The following is a 17260-nucleotide window of genomic DNA, read 5'->3' on the forward strand; positions in this document are numbered from 1 at the left end:
TGAAGCATCTACTTCCACGATGAACGCCAATTCCGGGTTGGGGTGAACCAATACAGGGGCTGTGGTGAACCTGGTCTTTAATAAACAAAAGGATTCTTGTGCTTCAGGTGACCAAACAAATTCCTTTTTCGTTTTCCTGGTTAGTTGTGTAATTGGGGTGACTATTGTTGAAAATTTTTTGATAAAGCGTCTGTAAAAATTGGCAAAGCCTATGAAGCGTTGGACCTCTTTTAAGTTACTGGGGACAGGCCAGTCCACTATTGCTCTAATTTTGTTGGGGTCCATGTGTAAGCCTTGGGGTGAAATTATGTAGCCGAGAAATTGGATTTCAGTTCGATGAAACTCACACTTTTCAAGTTTGATATATAATTTATTTTTCCGAAGACGTTCCAAAACGAGTCTTACATGTTGCTGATGTTCTTCTGTTGAGTTAGAGAAGATCAGAATGTCATCCAGATAGATGACTACAAATTGGTCCAGGAGATCCCTGAAAATGTCGTTGGCCAGGTGTTGAAAGGTGGCTGGAGCGTTGCAAAGACCAAAAGGCATGACAAGGTATTCGAAGTGTCCGTACCGTGATCTAAATGCTGTCTTCCATTCATCTCCCGATCTGATACGGACCAAGTTATAGGCGCCTCGTAGGTCCAACTTTGAGAAAATTTTGGCATGACGTACTCTCTCAAATAACTCTGGGATTAGTGGTAGGGGGTAGCGATTCTTAATTGTGATTTTATTAAGTTCGCGGTAGTCAATGCATGGTCTTAGAGACCCATCCTTCTTTTTGACAAAGAATATGGGAGCCCCTGCTGGTGAGGAGGAGGGACGGATAAACCCTTTAGCCAGATTCTCTTCTATATATTCTTTGAGGGCCTTCAGTTCCGGACCTGCCAAGGGGTAGATATTCCCAAAGGGGATGGAAGCACCAGGGAGCAATTCTATGGGACAGTCATAGGGTCGATGTGGGGGAAGTTTGTCTGCCTTTTGTTTATCACCAACGTCCATAAAATCTTGATATATGAGGGGTAGTTCCACCACCTTATCGTCCTGGGATGTGGCTTCCCCCCCTTGTTCTGACTGTTTTGTAGGCATAGCATCTTTCTCTGGAAACGTTATCTCTTTGGTCTCCCAGTTGATGTTAGGGTTCTGTGCCTGTAACCAGGGCAAGCCTAGGATAACAGGAAAATGAGGAGAGGAGATCAAAAGAAACGATAGAACTTCGTGATGTTGTGGTGTTATACAGATGTCGAGGGGTTATGTTTCTTGATCTACAGGGCCCGAATTTAAAGGGGTACCATCTACCGTTTCCATAATCATAGGTGAGAGTTTTTTATGAATCTTTACCCCATGTCTCCTTGCAAAGGAATAGTCCATAAAATTGCCACCAGCCCCGGAATCCACCATCGCAGAGGTGGATATCCACTGGGAATTAATTGAAAATTTGATGGGGAGGAAACAATGAGAGTTTCTGTTATCCTTCTTAATACGAGGGGCCACTGAAGAGATGGAGCGGATGGTTGTTTCTTCCAATGATTCCGCTTCAGATGTCACAGAGTCTTCATCTGAGAGATCGGGGTCTGTAATGGCTGCCACCAGTTTTCGAGGACGTCTGGGACAATTAATCAGGAAGTGGTCGGCTCTTCCACAATACAGACATAAGTTCTCTCGGAGTCTATGTTCCTTGCGATTAATATTTTCACGTTTTAAGATGGAGTCTATTTGCATTGGTTCACTTTCTGGTTCCTTGTAGATTCTTTTTGGAACTTCTTTTGAAGTCTGGGCAGATGAAGAAAGTGCCTGCTTCGTAGTATAGTTCAGTATGGCCCATCTTTCTTGCCCTCATTCAGCTAGTCGTGTATCAACTCGGATGCAGTGGTTGATAAAGGCATCAAGCTCTAAGGGGGCTTCTGCACGGGCCAGCTCGTCCTTTAGGGAACTACACAGTCCTTTCTTGAAAAAAGATAATTTTGCTGCATCATTCCAGTTAGTGTCAACGGACCATCTTTTAAAGTCCATAGCATATTCCGTGACGGGACGTCTGCCCTGGCGCAAGGCTAGTAAGGCTGCCTCTGCTGTAGTACCTCGGTTAGGGTCACCGAACATCTGGCTCATGGCCCCAAGGAAATCCTCCAGATTGTTTAGTCGGGCATCCCCAGTTTCGATCAACGGACTCGCCCAGGCGATAGCCTTGTGTGTTAGTAGCATAATGATGCATAGCACTTTAGATCGATCAGTAGAAAACTGGGAGGAGTTTGCGTCAAAGTAGAGGCGACACTGATTGATAAACCCCCGGAATTTGTCGCGGTCTCCGCCAAATCGGAATGGAGGTAATTTAGGAGTTGATGTAGTAGATGGTGCAGGAGCTGCATTCTCCACCTGTGTTATGCGAGCAGCCAGTGCTTGCACTGTATCACGGAGTTCGTGGATCGTTTGTCCATAAAACTGCATGCTGGGGCCGGTCTGGCCCTCAAAGGCATCGTATTTCTTCTTTAAGGTTTGCAACTCCGCGTGCATACTAGATACCGCAGTCTGCAACTGCTTAATACGGGTCTCTGCCGCAGTCCCGGCGGAATCCATGGTGGCTAGAGTATTCTGTCACGATACTGGTGCAACAGAACTGGAATCCGATGGCCAGGACTTAGGAGCAGAGTATATATAACACGGATGTAGCAGAACCCACGTTGTTGTGCTCCGCACAGGTGAGACAGAGTCTGTAGACGAGAACCGAGGTCAGGATAGCAGAAGTCAGGGCAGGCGGCAAGCTGGCAGGAAGGTAGACGAGCAGAAGGTCAGGGCAGGCAGCAAGCAGGTACGAAGGTCCAAGAACAGTCCGGGTCAGCAACAGGAGGTAGCAGGGAGAACCGCTAGGGCACAGAACACACGGAGGAGTGAGTTCCAGCAAGAGGATTGCAGACTAAAAGCCAAACACAATACTCTAGCAAAGACAGGAAGGTGAGATGGCAACCAGGAAACACATAATCCACCATCTTGACTGAGGGCAAACTTCAGGGCAAAGTAAACTATATCAGGGTGGTTTCTGACAGGAACAGGAAGTGAGATGGCAACCAGGAAACACATAATCCACCATCTTGACTGAGGGCAAACTTGAGGGCAAAGTAAACTATATCATGATGGTTTCTGACAGGTTTCCTAGCAGATATTCTACCATGAAGGCCTGATTCCCACAGTCTCCTCTTAACAGTTGTTCTAGAGATGTGTCTGCTGCTAGAACTCTGTGTGGCATTGACCTGGTCTCTAATCTGAGCTGTTGTTAACCTGCGATTTCTGAGGCTGGTGACTCGGATGAACTTATCCTCCGCAGCAGAGGTGACTGTTGGTCTTCCTTTCCTGGGGCGGTCCGCATGTGAGCCAGTTTCTTTGTAGCGCTTGATAGTCTTTGTGACTGCACTTGGGGACACTTTCAAAGTTTTCCATTTTTTTCAGACTGACTGACCTTCATTTCTTAAAGTAATGATGGCCACTCGTTTTTCTTTACTTAGCTGCTTTTTTCTAGCCATAAAACAAATTCTAACAGTCTATTCAGTAGGACTATCAGCTGTGTATCTACCTGACTTCTCCACAACGCAACTGATGGTCCCAACCCCATTTATAAGGCAAGAAATCCCACTTATTAAACCTGACAGGGCACACCTGTGAAGTGAAAACCATTTCAGGTGACTACCTCTTGAAGCTCAACAAGAGAATGCCAAGAGTGTGCAAAGCAGTAATCAAAGCAAAAGGTGGCTACTTTGAAGAACCTAGAATATGGCATATTTTCAGTTGTTTCACACTTTTTTGTTATGTATATAATTCCACATGTGTTAATTCATAATTTTGATGCCTTCAGTGTGAATCTATATTATTCATAGTCATGAAAATAAAGAAAACTCTTTGAATGAGAAGGTGTGTCCAAACTTTTGGTCTGTACTGTACAAATAAAAAAAAAAAAACTGCTTGATATATGAGGTGGAGGTCCATATGGAGTAGGAGTTTGAGGAGGCGGTGGACGTAGAGGTGTAGGTGGGAGCAGCGGTGGAGGAGGACGAGGTAGCCAACACAGTTTTTTTACACTCCAAAAGAGTGTGAAATATCCAAAATACAAGAATGAGCAATGGCACTGTAGTATAACAATGGCTGGTTAAGGCCGGTATACATGTCTATTCTGCACAAGGTACGGACAAGTCCTGAGGGATCCATGCCTGGTTCATTTTAATGATCGTGAGCTTGCCCACATTGGCTGTAGACAGGCGGCTGCGCCTATCTGTGATAACGCCCCCTGCCGTGCTAAACACACGTTCAGATAATACACTGGCTGCAGGGCAGGCCAGATCCTCCAAGGCGTAAAGGGCAAGCTAAGGCCATGTGCCCAATTTGGAGACCCAGAAGTTGAAGGGGGCAGACCAATTATTCAGTACGTGTAGGCGTGTGCACACATACTGCTCCACCATGTTGGTGAAATGCTGCCTCCTGCTAAGATGTTCCATATCAGCTGGTGGTGCTGGTTGTTGTGGGGTGCTGACAAAGCTTTTCCACATTTCGGCCATGCTAACCCTGCTTTCTCAGGTGCTGGCGGTGCCCCAGCTGCATTGGTGACCTCTTCCTCCTTCTCTGCCTTGGTCTTGTGCTTCCACTGTGCCACCAACAGCGCGTCTACCAGCGTGCGCTTTTACTCCTGCATCTTATGATCACGCTCCAGTGAAGGAATTAAGGACGGTACGTTGTTCTCGTAACGGGGATCCAGCAGTGTGGCCACCCAGTAATCATCACAAGTTAGAATGTGGGCAACTCGGTGGTCGTTGCGAAGACACTGCAGCAGGAACCCACCCTCGGAGCCACTTGTGAATGACAGGCCGGAAACCCTATGAAATGATCCCTCTTCCTCCTCCTCCTCTGCCACATCCTCTTCCATCATCGACAGGAGCGTTTTATCAAGGAGGCATAGAAGTGGGATAGTAACTCTGAGAACGGCGTTATCGCCACTTGCCATGTTGGTGGAGTACTCAAAACAGTTCAACAAAGAGCACAGGTCTCGTATGGAGGCCCAGTCATTGGTGGTGAAGTGGTGCTGTTCTGCAGAGCGACTCACCTGTGTGTGCTGCAGCTGAAACTCCACTATTGCCTGCTGATCGCACAGTCTGGCCAGCATGTGCAAGGTGGAGTTCCATCTTGTGGGCACGTCGCATATGAGGCGGTGAGCGGGAAGGCCGAAGTTACGCTGCAGCGCTGACAGGCGAGCAGCAGTAGGGTGAGAACGCAGAAAGCGCGCACAGACGGCCCACACTTTGCAGCAGCTCTGACATATCGGGGTAATTTTTAAGGAATCTCTGCACCACCAAATTCAGCACATGTGCCAGGCAAGGGATGTGCGTCAAACCGGCTAGTCCCAGAGCTGCTACGAGATTTCGCCCATTATTGCACACCACCAGGCCACACTTTAGGCTGACTGGCACAAACCACTCATCGGTCTGTTGTTCAAGGCCCGTCCACACCTCCTGCGCGGTGTGGGGTTTGTCCCCCAAACAGATACATTTTAAAACAGCTTGCTGTCGTTTACCCCTGGCTGTGCTGAAGTTGGTGGTGAAGGTGTTAAGCTGACCGGATGAGTAGCCGGTAGAGGATGAGGAAGCAGAGTAGAAGGAGGAAGCAACAGAAGGCAAACTGAAGCGCCCTGCAATCTTTGGTGGTGGAAGAACATGCAACAAACTGCTATCCGCCTTAGGCCCAGCCGCCACTGCATTTACCCAGTGTGCTGTTATGGAGATATAATGTCCCTGACCGTGCTTATTGGTCCACATATCCGTAGTGAGGCGCACCTTGCCACAGATAGCATTGCACAGTGCACACCTGATTTTGTCCCCCACTTGGTTGTGCAGGGAAGGGATGGCTCGCGTGGAAAAGTAGTGCCGGCTGGAACTGACGTACTGTGGGACAGCCACCGCCATAAGGCTTTTAAAACTCTCCATTTTCACCAGACAGAGTGACAGCATTACAAAGGCCAGTAATTTACAAATGCTGGCATTCAGGGCCAGGGATGGTGGGTGGGTAGGGGGGTACTTCTTCTTCCGCTCCAGTGTTTTGGAGATGGAGAGCTGAACGCTTCTGTGGGACGTTGTGGAGATGCTTGGTGACCCAGGTGGTGGTGTTGCTGAAAGATCCTTTGTTTGCGGGGTGGCAGGTGGCACTGTCACTCCAATGGTGGATGAAGAGGCCGAGACTGCAGCAGAAGAAGCAGGAGGAGCCAGAGACCTTTCTTGTTTTTTGAAGTATCTACTCAACTGCAGCTCGTGCTTTGCACCTAAATGCCTGGTTATGCAGGTTGTGCTCAGGTTGAGAACGTTTATGCCTCGCTTCAGGCACTGATTGCACAGCGTGCAAACCACTCGTGTCGTCAGCACATTGTCTGAAGAACTGCCACGCCAGGGAACTCCTTGGCGCTGGCTTTGGTGTGCTCGGTCACTTGCTGCTGTGGGCATGCTTTCTAGGGGACGGCCACTCCGCTTTTGCACCCTGCTCCCACTTCTGCTGTGCTGGTGACTCTGTGCGACCACCGCCTCTTCCTCCGAACTACACAGGTCACTCACATGACCTTGATTCCATGTGGGGTCGAGGACCTCATCGTCCTCCAGATGATCTTCAACCAAGTCTTCACCCCTGCCCTCCTTGTTGGTCTGCACACTTTCGAAAGCCACAGCAGTTGGCACCGGTGTTTCGTCATCATCCGAGACGTGCTGCGATGGTCCTCCCATGTACTCATCTTGAAACATAAGTGGTTGGGCATCGCTGCACTCAATCTCTTCCACTTCTGGGGCAGGGCTAGGTGGATGGCCCTGGGAAAACCTACTAACAGAGTCATCAAAAATCAGAGGAGACTGCTGCATGACTTGAGGCTCAGACTGCTTGGCTGATTTGCAAGGGGGTGAGGTGAAAGACAGATTGACATGGGCTGCAGGTGCCAACTCTGATCTTTCAGCAGGAGACTGGGTGGGAGACAATGTGAAGGAACTGGCGGCACTGTCAGCAATCTAATCTACTATAGCCTGTACTTGTTCTGGCCTCACCATTCATAGAGCAGCATTTGGCACGACCAAATACCGCTGCAGGTTCTTTCGCCTACTCGCACCTGAGTAAGGGGTTTCACTTATGCGTGTAGCTGGCACAGATCGACCACATCCTCTCCCTGCAACAGGAGCTCCACCAGCAGCACCACGTCCTGGGCCACGTCCCTTATTTAACGCTCTCCTCATATTTCTCAAATTTAGGATTTTGCCCAAAATTGGGCCGCAATTTACGTTTTTTGCCCAAAATGTTTTTCAAATAACCGAATAGAACCACAATATCTAAAGTGTGTATCTCACACGTACAGATCCAGACTAGGCCGCAATTTAAGTTTTTTGCCCAAAATGATTGTTTTTCAAATAACAGAATAGAACCACAGTATGTAAAGGGGGGAATCTCACATGTACAGATATAGACTAGGCCGCAATTAAAGTTTTTTGCCCAAAATGGGTGTTTTGTTAATAACAGAATAGAACCACAGTATGTAAAGGGTGTATCTCACACATACAGATGTAGACTAGGCTGCAATTTAAGTTTTTTGCCCAAAATGGTTGTTTTTCAAATAACAGAATAAAACCACAGTATCTAAAGTGTGTATCGCACACCTACAGATCCAGACTAGGCCGCAATTTACGTTTTTTGCCCAAAATGGTTGTTTGTTTAACAACAGAATATGACAGCAGTATATAACCCTTGAATTTCACACGTGCAGATGCAGCATAGGCTGTAAAATTGTGTATTTTGCCCAAAAAGGGTGTTTTATTAAAAGCAGAATATAACCACAGTATCTAAAGTGTGTATCTCACACGTACAGATACAGACTAGGCCGCAATTAACTTTTTTTGCCCAAAATGTGTGTTTGTTTAATAACAGAATATGACAGCAGTATATAACCCTTGAATTTCACACTTGCAGATGCAGAAAGGGCTGTAAAATTGTGTATTTTGCCCAAAAAGTGTGTTTTTAAAAACCAAAAAAAATATAACTGTATTTCTAGCTTAAATTGCACACTGACTAATGCGGCAGAGGCCCAAAATGAAGGTTATTGCCAAAAATGGGTGTTTGTTCAAAGCCAGAAAATTATTGAAGTATTTCAAACTTTTTTTAAACAGTAACAGATGCAGCAAGGGCTGCAATATTAAGTATTTTGCAAAAAAAAAGGGTGTTTTTTTACTAACAGAATATGAAAGCTGTATATAACGCTTGAATTTCACACGTGCAGATGCAGCATGGGATGTAAAACAGTGTATTTTGCCCAAAAAGGGTGTTTTTAACTGAAAATGTATGGGTGAATGTACACCTCCTTTTGCATTATGGACTAAAGTACTTAGTAGTGAAATTCTTTATGTTATGCTGGCTCTTTTTATGAAAATGTATAGGTGAATGTACACCTTCTTTTGCTGTATGGACCAACGTACTTAGTGGTGAAATTCTCTGCGACACTGGATTTTTTTCGGAAAAATTATGGGTGAATGTACACCTCCTTTGGCGGTATGGATTGACTTACGTCAAAGTAAACTCCGCTGCTCTGTATCTCTTGTGAAATCAATGTCTCCAGCAATGGCCCTCTCTGTTTGCACCAAATACATTATTTTCATGTAGAGATCCAAGAATTATGTTGGAGGCATGTAGTGTATGCAAGCCATGTGCACTGTTCTGTTCTGCACCTGGTTTGCATAGGCGAACGAAGTCGCACAGTGGATGAACTGCTCCGTGTCCTACAGCGGCAGAACGGCATCCCTCAACATAGGCTGATATGCAACGTTTCCAACCATTGGAATTCCACCCTCCATATGTTGGACCGGCTGTACGAACAGACAAAAAGTGATGGATGAACATGTATCTGGATGTCTTTCTTCAGATACATTTGCCATCTGATTTTTGCCTCCTGTGCACTGTGAGTTCTGCCTGCTTCTCCTCCTTCTCCTCCCTATCTGCTGCTCCGTCTCTCCCTCTGAACTCCCCTCCTCTTCCTCTCTTGTGGGCACCCACGTGACGTCCATCGACATGTCATCATTGTCACCTTCACCACCACTGACATTAGAACTCTCGGAGTAGGCAGCGACAGCGGGGACCATCCTCCTTGGGCTGATCTGAGTACTGTCGTCAGAACGCTGGGTGGAGGCCGTTGCTACCTCCTGTTTCTGATCCGATGCCAAGAATGGCTGCGCATCAGTAAAGTCTGGGAATGGATGGGAAAATAATTCCTCTGACTCAAGTGGAGGGGCTATGGTTGTGGTGGTGTCTTTGTGGGTGCACACAGCAGAGCGTGAGGAGGGTGCTGATACAGAGGATGAAGATGGTGTAGAAGCGGAAGGCTGAGTGAGCCACTCAACCAACTCTGGTGCGTCCTTTGACGTAATTGCACGCACCTTCTACAACTTCCCACATAGGCTGCAGCCTGGTGAACCTGCATGACCCCCCCACCCCTGCGGAATGGCCTGCCTCTTCTTCTGCCTGTCATTTTCAAAATGACCCTGTGACAAAATCTCTATAGAAGAGCAGTATTTGTGGAAGCAGGTATACAGAACCCTTTAATAATTATTTGCTGGAAGCAGGTATCTCAAACCCCTTAATCATTTTTTTTTGTACAACGGGTATATCTCACCAGATGCAATTAGTTGTTCCAATAGCGTTTGTCCCTCTGTATAGCTGTGGTATCGCAATAGAACCGCGAACATCTGCTGCACAATACAAATACACTATATAAAAATTATATTATAGTTATTTCACACCACTGCCTCAATCATTTTTTATTTTTTTGGGGGTGAGGGGGGGGCAACTGGTATATCACACCAGTGGCAATTCGTTGTTCCAATAGATTTTGTCCCTCTGTATAGCTGTGGTATCTCAGCAGAGCCGCACACAACTGCTGCACAATACAAATTCACCATATTGAAATTCTATTATAGGTATATCACACCCCTGCCTCAATCAGTGTTTTTGGGGGGCAACTGGTATATCACACTAGTTGCAATTAGTTGTTTTAATTGTGTTTGTCCATTTGTATAGCTGCTGTATCTCAGCAGTACCGCACACAACTGCTGCACAATACGAATGCACTATAAAGAAAGTATATTATAGGTATATCGCACCCCTGCTGAAATCAGTTTTTTCGGGGGGCAACTAGTACAGTATATAACACCAATTGCAATTATTTGTTCCAATAGCGTTTGTCTCTATATATAGCTGCGGTATCTCAGCAGAACCACACACTACTGCTGCACAATACAAATGCACTATATATAAATTATATTCTAGGTATATCACACCCCTACCTCAATCAGTTTTTTGGGGGGGGCATCTGCTATATCACGCCAGTTGCAATTAGTTGTTCCAATATCGTTTGGCCCTCTGTATAGCTGCGGTATCTCAGCAGAACCGTATACAACTGCTGCACAATACAAATGAACTATATGGAAATTATATTATAGGTATATCACACCCCTGCTTCAGTCAGTTTTTTGGGGGGCAACTTGCATATCACACTAGTTGTAATTAGTTGTTCCAATAGCGTTTGTCCCTCTGTATAGCTGCGGTATTGCAGCAGAACCGCACACAACTGCTGCACAATACAAATGCACTATATAGAAAGTATATTATAGGTATATCACACCCCTGCCTCAATCTTTTTTTTTTTTTTGGGGGGGGGGGGCAACTGGTATATCACACCAGTTGCAATTAGTTTTTCCAATAGTATTTGTCCCTCTGTATAGCTGCGTTATCTCAGCAGAACCGCACACTACTGCTGCACAATATAAATGCACTATAAAGAAATTATATTACAGGTATATCACACCCCTGCACCAATCATTTAGCTGTTCCAATAGCGTTTGTCCCTCATATGTTCGCCTGTTTGGCGAATCGCGAACGAGCAAAGTTCGCCGAGAAACAACCACTGGGCGAACCACAAGGCCATCTCTACAGAAAAAGACCATAAAAGATTTCTTGATGATCCAAGTGGACAGGAGTAGTCCCCTGTGTAACTTTGATGTCAGCCAGGGGCAGCTCATGCGTGACACCTACCGTTTGCTTGGGCCCTTTGAGGAGGCAACGTTATTTGTCAGTCGCCGGGACTATGGGATGAACGATTCATTCCACCGCTTCATGTCCTGGAACAGAAGCTGATAAATCTGGCTGGTCAGGGGACTGGAGACGTGGCGCCTAGAAAAATGTGGATATATGATGAAGGTTGCAGGAGGAATGTGACATTGTTATTTTGCCAGAGGTAAATCGAAACCACTATTATACCAAATTAATTTACCCTACGTCTCAGGGTCCAGAAATGGAGCAGGCATGACAATTCACAAAGCCTGTACAGTGCCCCATCTTTTCTTCTATTGTATGCATACAGAATCTGACATAAAAATCCCTATATGCTTCGATATGAAATTGGAGGTACAGATGTATAGTAGAAGGCTCGTGTATATATATATATATCAAGAGAGCAAATTTTGATGGGTCCCTTCAGTAGTATACTCTGAAAATGGACAGCCGAGTTTCTAGAAAGCAAGAGCTTGGTACAAATGGCATACATGTAGACAGGCTGTCTACCAGATTTATCATAGTGGCTCAGTCTGGATGATGAATGTGGTGAAGGGATAGACACTTTTCTCTGAATCTGTACCAACAATTGGTTGGCTTATTTTAAGAGTTTTACACCAGAATTGTGGCTCAACTTTGGCACAAAATATTACATCTTAGGTCTTGCCCTTTCCTATGAAGCTCCACTCATTCCTACTAAGCCCCATATACTTTTCAAGCAAGTCAGAAAAATGTAGAAATATTCTTGTTACTGTCTTGATTCATGTTCCAATATGAATGTTGAATTTTGTATTTCATTGTTGGAGTGAAGTAACTCCATCTGTATCTTATGAATAATTTCTTTAATGTTTCATTAATTTGAAATATATATTGTAAATAAAAAAATAAACAGAATTTTCAAGAACCCCAGTTGCCACAAATTATGCCAAAATTGCACCACTTTTTAGACAGATTTTTGGGACAGACTCATCAGTAAATCAGGGCCATTGGATATGGCCGGAAGTAGTGCTTGCTGAATATTTGCTATGTTTTCACTAATACAATGGAAACATCATGCTATTCATCACATTGATGTATAATCATTATGAACAAGACTGAAAATTAAAACATGTACTGTACATTCATTTCTCGGTAGACTATTCTAATTGCTTACTCTTACTTTTCGGAAAAGGAGCAAAAAATAATTAATTACTGTCTTTTTTTGAAGTCATGAGCAGTATAGAAAATGATGGATTCACTATCTATTAGAAATCGGAAGATCATAAAAAAAAATGATCCACAGGCTTAGAAACTGAGTTGCTTCTGTCTCAGTTCTTTGTCATTATGTTATCCATCTGCACAATGTTTACCAATATTAACCGCTACAGGACCGCCGTACGCAGGATTGCGTCCTGCCGGCGGCCCTGCTCTTCTGGGTGGACGCATATACGCGTCCTCCCGCGATAGCCGAGATTTCCTGTGAACGCGCGCGCGCTCACAGGAACGGAAGGTAAGCGAGTGGATCTCCAGCCTGCCAGCGGCGATCGTTCGCTGGCAGGCTGGAGATGTGATTTTTTTTTTAACCCCTAACAGGTATATTAGACGCTGTTTTGATAACAGCGTCTAATATACCTGCTACCTGGTCCTCTGGTGGTCCCTTTTGTTTGGATCGACCACCAGAGGACACAGGCAGCTCAGTAAAGTACCACAAAACACTAAACTACACTACACCCCCCCCGTCACTTATTAACCCTTTATGAACCACTGATCACCCCTGATCACCCCATACAGACTCCCTGATCACCCCCCTGTCATTGATCACCCCCCCTGTCATTGATCACCCCCCTGTCAGGCTCCGTTCAGACGTCCGTATGATTTTTACGGATCCACTGATACATGGATCGGATCCGCAAAACACATACGGACGTCTGAATGGAGCCTTACAGGGGGGTGATCAATGACAAGGGGGTGATCACCCATATAGACTTCCTGATCACTTCCCTGTCATTGATCACCCCCCTGTCATTGATCACCCCCCTGTAAGGCTCCATTCAGACGTCTGTATGATTTTTACGGATCCACGGATACATGGATCGGATCCGCAAAACACATACGGACGTCTGAATGGAGCTTTACAGGGGGGTGATCAATAACAAGGGGGTGATCACCCATATAGACTTCCTGATCACCCCCCTGTCATTGATCACCCCCCTGTAAGGCTCCATTCAGACGTCCGTATGATTTTTACGGATCCATGGATACATGGATCGGATCCTCAAAACACATACGGACGTCTGAATGGAGCCTTACAGGGGGGTGATCAATGACAGGGGGGTGATCACCTCATATACACTCCCTGATCACCCCCCTGTCATTGATCACCCCCCTGTCATTGATCACCTCCCTGTAAGGCTCCATTCAGACGTCCGTATGCGTTTTGCGGATCCGATCCATGTATCCGTGTATCCGTAAAAATCATACGGACGTCTGAATGGAGCCTTACAGGGGGGTGATCAATGACAGGGGGGTGATCAGGGAGTCTATATGGGTGATCAACCCCCTGTCATTGATCACCCCCTGTAAGGCTCCATTCAGACATTTTTTTGGCCCAAGTTAGCGGAAATATTTTTTTTTGTTTGTTTTTTCTTACAAAGTCTCATATTCCACTAACTTGTGTCCAAAAAAAAAATCTCACATGAACTCACCATACCCCTCACGGAATCCAAATGCGTAACATTTTTTAGACATTTATATTCCAGACTTTTTCTCACGCTTTAGGGCCCCTAAAAAGCCAGGGCAGTATAAATACCCCACATGTGACCCCATTTCGGAAAGAAGACACCCCAAGGTATTCCGTGAGGGGCATATTGAGTCCATGAAAGATTGAAATTTTTGTCCCAAGTTAGCGGAAAGTGAGACTTTGTGAGAAAAAAAAAAAAAAAATCAATTTCCGCTAACTTATGCAAAAAAAAATAATTCTATGAACTCGCCATGCCCCTCATTGAATACCTTGGGGTGTCTTCTTTCCAAAGTGGGGTCACATGTGGGGTATTTATACTGCCCTGGCTTTTTAGGGGCCCTAAAGCATGAGAAGAAGTCTGGGATCCAAATGTCTAAAAATGCCCTCCTAAAAGGAATTTGGGCCGCTTTGCGCATCTAGTCTGCAAAAAAGTGTCACACATGTGGTATCGCCGTACTCAGGAGAAGTTGGGGAATGTGTTTTGGGGTGTCATTTTACATATACCCATGCTGGGTGAGATAAATATCTTGGTCAAATGCCAACTTTGTATAAAAAAATGGGAAAAGTTGTCTTTTGCCGAGATATTTCTCTCACCCAGCATGGGTATATGTAAAATGACACCCCAAAACACATTCCCCAACTTCTCCCGAGTACGGCGATACCAGATGTGTGACACTTTTTTGCAGCCTAGGTGGGCAAAGGGGCACATATTCCAAAGTGCACCTTTCGGATTTCACCGGTCATTTTTTACAGATTTTGATTGCAAACTTTTTCTCACACATTAGGGCCCCTAGAATGCCAGGGCAGTATAACTACCCCACAAGTGACCCCATTTTGGAAAGAAGACACCCCAAGGTATTTTGTGATGGGCATAGTGAGTTCATGGAAGTTTTTATTTTTTGTCACAAGTTAGTGGAATATGAGACTTTGTAAGAAAAAAAAAAAAAATCATAATTTTCCGCTAACTTGTGACAAAAAAAAAAAGTTCTATGAACTCACTATGCCCATCAGTGAATACCTTAGGGTGTCTACTTTCCGAAATGGGGTCATTTGTGGGGTTTTTCTACTGTCTGGGCATTGTAGAACCTCAGGAAACATGACAGGTGCTCTGAAAGTCAGAGCTGCTTCAAAAAGCGGAAATTCACATTTTTGTACCATAGTTTGTAAATGCTATAACTTTTACCCAAACCATTTTTTTTTTTCAAAGACATGTAGAACAATAAATTTAGCGAAAAATTTATATATGGATGTCGTTTTTTTTTGCAAAATTTTACAACTGAAAGTGAAAAATGTAATTTTTTTGCAAAAAAATCGTTACATTTTGATTAATAACAAAAAAAGTAAAAATGTCAGCAGCAATGAAATACCACCAAATGAGAGCTCTATTAGTGAGAAGAAAAGGAGGTAAAATTCATTTGGGTGGTAAGTTGCATGACCGAGCAATAAACGGTGAAAGTAGTGTAGTGCAGAAGAGTAAAAAGTGGCCTGGTCATTAAGGGGGTTTCAGCTAGCGGGGTTGAAGTGGTTAAAGGCCGTGACTAGGACAGAAGTTAATTATATGTTTTCACTCTTGTGTGTGTGTGTGAGACTCCGGGTTACTGGAGATTATGTACTCTTTTATTTCGAATTCATTTCAGAATTACAAAAGATATAACTGCATTATTCATATAGATAAATGTAAAAACAAGGGCGGCACAGCAGAAAAAGACAAAAAGAAAAATGCATATCTGGGTGCTAGAGGCTGTGGGGGCGATCCACCCACCTTACTTACATAAACATACAAATTCCATGGCACTTCCAAAAATAGTGTAAATTTATTCACCAAGAAAACAGCAACGTTTCAATCCACTCAATTGGATCTTTCTCAAGCAGTGATGATAACACAATGGTGCTCAAATACAAGTATATACTGTATACACACCCACATGATAATTGATTATTAAAAATAATTAATACAAAAGTGTAAATACAAACGCCATGATTATATAAATAGAAGTAAAAAACGTGAATAATAGTGCTTTTTTAACATGATGGAATAGTATGTGGAAGAATCGCAATAATCAAATATAGTTACATAACATAAAAGATAAGATCCATCATTAAGTGTAATGATTACATAATAAAAAAACACATATTAATACCCAAGTGACCTAGGTTAAAAACATCAGTGAGCGATGAGGGCAAACTGTAAACACTAACCAGCATGGGGGATTTGTACTGTACAGCCTGAGCGTCTTCCATTTCGAAATGCGCATGTCAGCAAAAAGTGTCCAATCACATGACAAACGGACATCAGCAGGTCTATGTCATGTGACCCAATGTGTGAGGAACAAGTGCGCATGCGCATCCAGAAGGTTCTTAGTATGTCGGTGCTGCATCACCAGATAATATTTTTCTAAAGTAAGCCCGTACCAAAAAGTCTAGTCCAGTTAACAAAACTGCATTATAGCAGATAAGTATACAGGTGAAACTCGAAAAATTTAAATATCGTGCAAAGTTAATTTATTTCAGTAATGCAACTTAAAACGTGAAACTAACATATGTGATAGACTCATTACATACAAAGCGAGATATTTCAAGCCTTTATTTGTTATAATTTGGATGATTATGGCTTACAGCTTATGAAACCCCAAAGTCACAATTTTGGGGTACCCTTTGCTCAGGGGGTATGGATGAATTAGCTGACTAGAGTGTGACACTTTGAGCCTAGGATATTGAACCTTTATACAAAATTCTAATTTTAAGCTGCATTAATGCAATTCTTTTTAATTTGCATTACTGAAATAAATGGACTTTTGCACGATATTCAAATTTTTTGAGTTTCACCTGTATATGTATTTTTCTATTTTTCTATATATTGACATGAATAAAGAAAAAAATAAAGAAATAATAAGATTTAACCAAATATAATGGGTGCCTGTTATTTAATCCATTAGCAAATGTTGTACTAATATATAAAAAAGAAAGAAGAAAGATGAGGGAAGTAAAAGGGCAAGCATAAAAAGATATATAGAGGGTATCGGTGTTGCAGCAGCAGCGCCCGAAGCCCCAATTCTTCAGACAGCAATGTCAGCCTTCTGGTCAGGGAGAACGGACATACGCACTTGTTCCTCACACATTGGGTCACATGACATAGACCTGCTGATATCAGTTTGGTGTGATTGGATGCTTTTTGCTGACATGCACATTTCGAAATGGAAGACGCTCAGGCTATACAGATCCCCCATGCTGGTTAGTGTTTACTTATCAACATGGAAAGTCATAGAGAGTCATAGAGAGACTCTCTAGAAAGTCATAGAGTCATAGAAAGTCATAGAGAGATCTTTCCTTATCACTACTTGGTAGATGTAGTATCATAAAAATGATTCTTGTCTCTAAGTTACCATATTGTGTGCAAATGTTGCCATGCTTGATAAAAAAAAAAGATGTGAGACTATACTAAAT

The sequence above is a fragment of the Bufo gargarizans genome, chromosome 2 (genome assembly GCF_014858855.1).
Source record: "Bufo gargarizans isolate SCDJY-AF-19 chromosome 2, ASM1485885v1, whole genome shotgun sequence".
Lineage (NCBI taxonomy): Eukaryota > Metazoa > Chordata > Amphibia > Anura > Bufonidae > Bufo > Bufo gargarizans.